The sequence below is a fragment of the Balaenoptera musculus genome, chromosome 9 (assembly GCF_009873245.2).
Source record: "Balaenoptera musculus isolate JJ_BM4_2016_0621 chromosome 9, mBalMus1.pri.v3, whole genome shotgun sequence".
NCBI lineage: Eukaryota > Metazoa > Chordata > Mammalia > Artiodactyla > Balaenopteridae > Balaenoptera > Balaenoptera musculus.
Window position 1 is genome coordinate 36,942,295 of NC_045793.1, and position 8,574 is coordinate 36,950,868.

General features: G+C 35.8%; 1 pseudogene; it reads right to left on the minus strand.

Annotated features, from left to right (window-relative positions):
* Positions 1–7,729: 7,729 nt before the first annotated feature.
* LOC118900523 lies at positions 7,730–8,299 on the minus strand (annotated as a pseudogene).
* Positions 8,300–8,574: the final 275 nt, after the last annotated feature.

An 8,574-nucleotide genomic window follows, 5' to 3' on the forward strand; every position in this document is an offset into this window, starting at 1 on the left:
AAAATAGAACTACCATATGACCCAGCAATCCCACTACTGGGCATATACCAGGGAAAACCATAATTCAAAAAGACACATGCACCCCAATGTTCACTGCAGCACTATTTACGATAGCCAGGTCATGGAAGCAACCTAAATGCCCATTGCCAGATGAATGGGTAAAGAAGATGTGGTACATATATACAATGGAATATTACTTAGCCATAAAAAGGAACAAAATTGGGTCATTTGTAGAGATGTGGATGGATCTAGAGACTGTCATACAGAGTGAAGTAAGTCAGAAAGAGAAAAACAAATATCATATATTAATGCATATATGTGGAACCTAGAAAAATGGTACAGATGAACCGGTTTGCAGGGCAGAAATAGAGACAGATGTAGAGAACAAACGTATGGACACCAAGGGGGGAAAGTGGCAGGAGGGCTGGTGGTGGTGGGATGAATTGGGAGATTGGGATTGACATATATACACTATTATGTATAAAATAGATAACTAATAAGAACCTGCTGTATAAAAAAATAAATAAAATAAAATTGTTTTTAAAAAATAATTAATTAAAATAAAACAAAAAACAAAGCATGGGGACGGGAGTTAAAAACTGTAGATCTTTAAAATGTGGTTGAATTTAAATGACAACCAGTTTAAAACAAGTAATATAGGTCAACATATATGAACCTCATGGTAACCACAAATCAAAAACCTACAATAGATACACAAAAGCTAGAGAGAAAGGAACACGAGCATACCACTAAAGAAAATGATCAAACCACTTGGGAAGAAACTAAGAGAAAAAGAAAAAAAGAGAGAAAAACTATAAATATAACCATAAAACAAACAATAAAATGGCAATAAATACATACCTGTCAATAATCACTTTAAATGTCAATAGACTAAGTACTCTAATAAAAAGACATAAAGTGGCTGATTGGGTGAAAAAACAAGACCCATCTATATGCTGCTTACACTATATTCACCAGACTAAGACATACACACACTGAAAGTGAGGAAATAGAAAAAGATACTCCACACAAATGGAAATGAAAAGAAAGCTGGGATAGCAGCACCCATATCAGACAAAATGGACTTTAAAACAAAGTCTATAACAAAAGATAAAGAAGGACATTATATAATGATACATAAAGATGAGAACATAATAACACTCATTAACATATGCACCTAATGTAGGAGCACTTACATATATAAAGCAAATATTAACAGACATCAAGGGAGAAATTGACAACAATACAATAATAGTAGGGAATTTTAACAACCCACTTACATCAATGGACAGATTATCCAGACATAAAATCAATAAGGAAACAGTGGTCGTAAATGACACATTAGACCAGCTGGACTTACCAGATATCTACAGGACATTCAATCCAGAAACAGCAGAGCACACATTCTTGTAGAGTGCACATGGAACATTCTCCAGGATAGGTCACATGCTAGGCCACAAAACAAGTCTCAACAAATTTAAGAGGATAAAAATTATATCAAACATTTTTTCTGACCACAATGGTATGACATTAGAAATCAATTACAGGAAGAAAAATGGGAAAAACACAAACACACAGAGACTAAACAACATGCTACTAAAAGTTAACAGGTCAATGAAGAAATTGAAGAGGAAACCAGAAAATACCTTGAGATATATAAAAGTTTAAAAGAAAACCCAACTTCCCAAAATCTATGGGATGCAGCAAAAGCAGTTCTAAAAGGGAATTTTATAGCAATACAAGCCTCCCTCAAGAAACAAGAAAAATATAAACAACCTAACCTATCATCTAAAGGAATTATAAAAAGAAGAGAAACAAAGCTGAAAGTCAGCAGAAAGAAGAAAATAATAAAGATCAGAGAGGAAATTAATAAAATAGACACAAGCAAAAACCACAATAGAAAAAAGCAATAAAACCAAGAGCTATTTTTTTAAGATAAACAAAATTGATAAACCTTTAGTCAAACTCATCAAGAGAAGAAGGGGACCCAAATAAGAAATGAAAGAGGAAAGATAACAATCAATATCACAGAGATACAAAAAGTCATAAGAGAATACTACAAACAGTTATATGCCCACAAATTGGATGACCTAGAAGAAATGGACAAATTTCTAGAGACATATTAACACCCAAGCCTAAATCAGGAAGAAATAGACAATCTGAAGAGACAGATCATTAGTAATGAAAAAACTCCCAACAAATAGAAGTCTAGCACCAGACAGCTTCACAGGGGAATTCTACCAAACACATAAAGAAGAACTAATACCCCTCCTTCTCAAATTATTCCCCAAAATTGAAGGGGAGGGAACACGTCCAAATTCATTATATGAGACCACCATTTCCCTGATACCAAAAGCAAAGACACTACAAAAAAAAAGAAAATTAAGGCCAATATCTTTGATGAATATAGATTTAAAAATCCTCAACAAAACATTAGCAGAAGAAATTAAACAATATATAAAAAGGATCATAAATGAAGATCAAGTAGAATTTATTCCAGGGATGCAAGGATGGTTCAATATCCACAAATTAATCAATGAGATACATCACAGTAGCAAAATGAAAGATAAAAATCATATGATCATCTCAATAGACTCAGAAAAAGCACTTGACAAAATTCAGCATCCATTCATGATAAAAATTCTCACCAATATTGGTGTAGAGCAGGGCTCCCCAACCCCCGGGCCGTGGACCAGTACCAGTCCGCAGCCTGTTAGGAACGGGGCTGCACAGCAGGAGGTGAGTGGTGGGCAAGCGAGCGAAGCTTCATCTGTATTTACAGCTGCTTCCCATCACTCGCATTACCACCTGAGCTCCACCTCCTGTCAGCATTATGGTGAGTCGTATAATCATTTCATTATATATTACAATGTAATAATAGTAGAAATAAAGTGCACAATAAGTGTAATGTGCTTGAATCATCCCAAAACCATTCCTACCCCACCCCCACCGTGGCTGTGGAAAAACTGTCTTCCACGAAACTGGTCCCTGGTGCCAAAAAGGTTGAGGACCGCTGGTATGGAGGAAAGATATCTCAACATAATAAAGGCCATTTATGACAAACCCACAGCTAACATTATACTCAACAGTGAAAAGCTGAAAGTGTTTCCCCTAAAATCAGGAACAAGACAAGACTCTCACCACTTCTATTTAACATAGTATCCGAAGTCTTAGCCACACCAAACAGACAAGAAAAAGAAGTAAAGGGGACTTCCCTGTTGGTCCAGTGGTAAAGAATCTGCCTTCCAATGCAAGGGATGCAGGTTCAATCCCTGGTCGGGGAACTAAGATCCCACATGCTACAGGGCAACTAAGACTGCGCACCACAACTATTGAGCTCGCATGCCTCAACGAGAGAGCCCATGTGCTGCAAACTACAGAGGCCACACGCTCTGGAGCCTGTGCACCACAACTAGAGAGAAGCCCAAGTGCTGCAACTAGAGAGAAGCCTAAGCACTGCAACGAAGAGACTGCACGCCATAATGAAAGATCCCGCGTGCTTCAACAAAGATCCCATACACCACGACTAAGACCAGATGCACCCAAAAAAAATAAATAAATAGGGAAAATAGATAAAAGAAAAAGAAGTAAAAGGTATCCAAAATGGAAGGGAAGAAGTAAAACTCACTATTTGCTGATGACATGATATCATATATCAAAAACCTTAAAGTCTCCACCAAAAATACTATTAAAACTAATATGTGAATTCAGTAAAATTGCAGGATACAAGATTAATATACAGAAATCTGTTGCTTTTCTCTACACTAATAATGAACTACTAGAAAGAGAAATTAAGAAAACAATTCCATTTATAATTGCATCAAAAAGAATAAAATAACTAGGGATAGATTTAACTAAGGAGGTGAAAGACCTATATTCTGAAAACTCTAAGACACTGATGAAGGAAATTAAAGATGATACAAATAAATGGAAAGATATTCCATGTTCATATACTGGAAGAATTAATACTGTTAAAATGTCCATACTACCCAAAGCAATCTACAGATTTAATGTAATCCCAATCAAAATACCCAAGACATTTTTCACAGAACTAGAACAAACAGTTCTAAAATTTATACCCCAAATAGTCAAAGCAATCTTGAGGAAAAACAACAAAGCTGGAGGTATCATGCTCCCTGACTTCACACTATACTACAAAGCTACAGTCAGCAAAACAGTATGGTACTGGCACAAAAGCAGACACATGGATCAATGGAACAGAACAGAGAGCCCAGAAATACACCTATGCATCTATGGTCAATTAATCTATGACAAAGGAGGCAAGAATATACAATGGAGAAAAGATAGCCTCTTCAGTAAATGGTGGTGGGAAAACTGGACAACTATACATAAAAGAATGAGATTAGAACATTTCCTCAAACCTTATACAAAAATAAACTCAAAATGGATTAAAGATCTAAATGTAAACCTGGACACCATAAAACTCCTAGAAGAAAATATAGACAGAATACACTTTGACATAAACTGTAGCAATATTTTTTTTTATCTGTCTCCTGAGGCAAAGGAAATAAAAGTAAAAATAAACAAATAGGACCTAATTAAACTTAAAAGCTTTTGCACAGCAAAGGAAACTACTGACAAAATGAAAAGGCAACCTACTGAATGGGAGAAAATACTTGCAAATAATATGAGTGATAAGGACTTAATACCAAAAATATATAAACTGCTCATGCAACTCAATATCAAAAAACCAAACAACACAATTAAAAAATGGGCAGAAGAACTGAATAGACCTTTTTTCAAAGAAGATATATAAATGGCCTATAGGCACGTGAAAACATTCTCAACATCGACAATCATCAGAGAATTGCAAATCAAAATTAAAAATGAGATATCACCTCACACCTGTCAGAATGGCTATCAGGAAAATGTCTACAAATAACAAATGCTGGAAATGATGTGGAGAAAAGGGAACCCTAGTACACTGTTGCTGGGAAAGTAAATTGGTGCAGCCCCTATGGGAAACAATATGGAGGTTCCTCAAAAAACTGAAGATAGAACTACCATATGATCTAGAAATTCCACTCCTGGGTATATATCTGAAGAAAATGAAAACACTAATTCAAAAAGGTATATGCACCCCAATGTTCATACCAGCATTATTTATAATAGCCAAGATATGGAAGCAACCTAAGGGTCCATCAGCAGATGAATGGATAAAGAACATGTGATATATATACACAATGGAATACTACTCAGACATAAAATTAATGAAATTTAGCAGTTGTGACAACATGGATGGACCTGGAGGGTATTATACTTAATGAAATAAGTCAACAGGGAAGGAAACACTGTATGTTAACACTTATACGTGAAATCTAAAAAAATTAAACCAAAGAATATATATAACAAAACAGAAACAGACTCACATGTATAGAGAACAAACTAGTGGTTACCAGTGGGGAGAGGGAGGGGGACGGGCAAGATAAGGGTAGTGGATTAAGCAATACAAACTACTATGTATAAAATAAATAAGCTACAAGGATATATTGTACAGCACAGGGAATATTTTATAATAATAAAATATTTTATAATAACTTTAAATAGAGTATAATCTATAAAAACATATAATCACAATGCTGTACACCTGAAACTAATATAATATTGTAAATCAACTGTACTTCAATAAAAAATAGTAAAATAAAATTAAAAAGATTTTTCAGTAGCATTATTTTCATACCCTCAGCTGAAGTCAATCAAAGAAAATACAGTTAATTCATTAAGTAATATATCTCTTTCTCACCGAAAGGCCTATTCTAAAATCAAGTTTCTGATGACAAAGTAATAATAATAATGACAAAGTAATAACAATAACAATAATAACCACTCCCATTTAGCAAATGTTTCAAAATGGAAGAACTCAGTTTTGGAGCTTTATTTTCATTTTTTTCTATCTTAAGATGCTACATAATTAAACAGAATTGCTTTAGTCTTATAGCATAAAAAAATTCATAGTCTAATTTTCAATTACTGCTTCTCAGATTCCTCTTCCTTTCTTCTACCACCCAAAGCTGGTTACTCTCTCTCCTAACCATTCTGCAGCCTGATTCATGCTTCCTGATTCAAAATTAAAGCCCATCTGAGAAAGATCAGAGCTGGAGGATAAGTATGCTAGAAGTATGAGTGGTGGTGAGGATTTGTGGAAAAATAATATGTGCTGCTTGTTAGCATCACCCTCCTACTGTTTCTTTTCCATTAAAAAGAAAATCTAGAGTTGACTGTTGCTACTGAAAATGTCCCTGCCTATGATAGATGTCATTTATTTACACAGAAGAACATTTCCTTACAGCTGTTTTTGAACCTTCAAATAAATCACACCTCCCACAATAATGTAGAGATAAGGGGCCAGCACAGCTCTCAGCTGGCAATGCTCAGCTTAACCCACTTACATTCATTAGGACACAGGAGTTTAGGGCACAGCATTTACTATAATCCGTGACTATAAGAAAATGTGAGATGAAATATATTAAATAAATTAAACATGCATTAAACATCTCTGAATCACAGTTCAATTTCACTAAGTGAACCAACAGTAAATTATTGATAGTTTGGTCCCCTTTAAGAGAACAAAGCAGCAACTGATTTCAGTGTACTGGGTAAATTAGTCACTATATGCATTTCATTCATGACTTGCACATCTCACATCTCACATTGCCACAATACAATTATTTTTGACTTCAAAGTCTGTTTATTGGTCCCATGAAACTGATGGCTTGGAAAAATCGAAGACATGGGAAAGAAACCTCTGAAGTTAATGAATAGTGTGGTGGATTCCTCTATGGATGTGATCCCATTGTGATGGGGATATCATGATGGACTCCAGTTCCCAAGGTCAGCATCACCAATAAAAGTAAGAACGCCTTAGTAATCCAGCAACATGTACCAAGGCCTACAAATGGTTAAAATTACCTTTACAATATTCCATTGTGGAATTATTTACAGTTCCCTTTGTTATTTAATAAGAACATTCACCTCCCCCAACCAAATAATTTACTGCACATTTTAAACTGTCTAAAGGATTATGGTGTGTGTCTGTGTGTGTGTGTGTGTGTGTGTGTGTGTGTGCACAGGGAGGGGTAATTTTTAAGGCAAGACCTGTGAGATATCATCAATCATTAATGTCTTTTTAAATATGGCTAAGATAAATTTAAACCTCAAGATATAGTAGATTCCTTAACCCAGTGTTCCGTTCTATGCATGCTACCTCTACAAGGTGATTTTCTTTATAATACACCAATAGTAAAGAAAGAAACCGCTAGAGCAAGGAGCTGTGACTAAAGCAGAAGCTGAGTTATTGCTCTGCACTGTTTTCCTCATGTGAAGTTATTATGGACTTGAATTGTGTCCCCCCCATACCAAATTCATATATTGAAGACCTCACCCCCAGTGCAACTGTGTTTTGAGATAGGGTCTTTAGAGAGATAATTCAGGTTAAATGAGGTTACGTGGGTAGGGCCCTTATAGGATTGGTGTCCTCATAAGCAGAGGAAGAGACACCAGAGATTCTCTCTCTACACACAAGCACAAAGGAAAGGCCATGTGAGCACACATCAAGAAGGTAGCCATCCACAAGCCAGGAAGAGAGCCTTCACCAGAAACCAAATTTTCTGGCACCATGATCATGGACTTCTAGCTCTACAACTTTTAGAAAATAACTGTCTGTTGTTTAAGCTGCCCACTCTGTTGCATTTTGTTACGGCAGCCTGAGCTAATATGGAGGGTCATCTTTTAATTGTTTGCTCTCCTCTTGCAGCCTCTGAACTTCACCTGCAACCTCCTACCTTCATCCATCTCTTAACTTCAGTGCCCTCCCAAGTCGGGGAAATCAGAGATTTAGACATTGTTGGTGTTTCTGTCTTTAATGCAGTTGTGGATTTCTTTTATTTCTGCAACATGCAATTTATTATTTTCTGCTAACCATTCAAACACACCTAAGTTTTGGATCCATGTCTTCTGGTTTTGCCTCTGGTCATGTTGCTTCTATTGCTATCAGAAGTGTCAGTGGGAGCAGACACAGATTGGACCCTAAATATGTGTTTACTTTTCTCACTGGGATCCTAACTGGAAGGATGTAACATCACAGATGCATCAAACCCTCTTCTGTACCAATGTGGTGCCAAGATCTTTACTTTAAAACATGCTTTCAATCTGTCAGATTGCCAAGTTTTAGGATGATGGTGACAACTTTGATGAAGGGCCTCAGAATCTGAGCTTGTGCCTGTGCCTTGATGCTCAGGACATGCTCCACCTTCATCATGTTCATCAAAAGCAGGGGCATCACTGCAAGGGAACTGACCTCCTGAGAGGTCACCTTCAATAATAAGAATAATAATAATAGTAGTAGTAGTAAAAAGCCTGTCTTGGTGGGTCATTTATGAGATGAGGGGGCTGTGTATTCTTCTTGCATCAGTACATTTATTTTAGTTTCCTATTAATTCTTACAGTTTTTCAGTTCATTCTTTTTTTTTCTTAGTATATAATTATACCATCTGCAAATGAGGATAATTTTGCATTTCCTTTCTAATAATTATATCTCTTATTTCAGTTTCATAT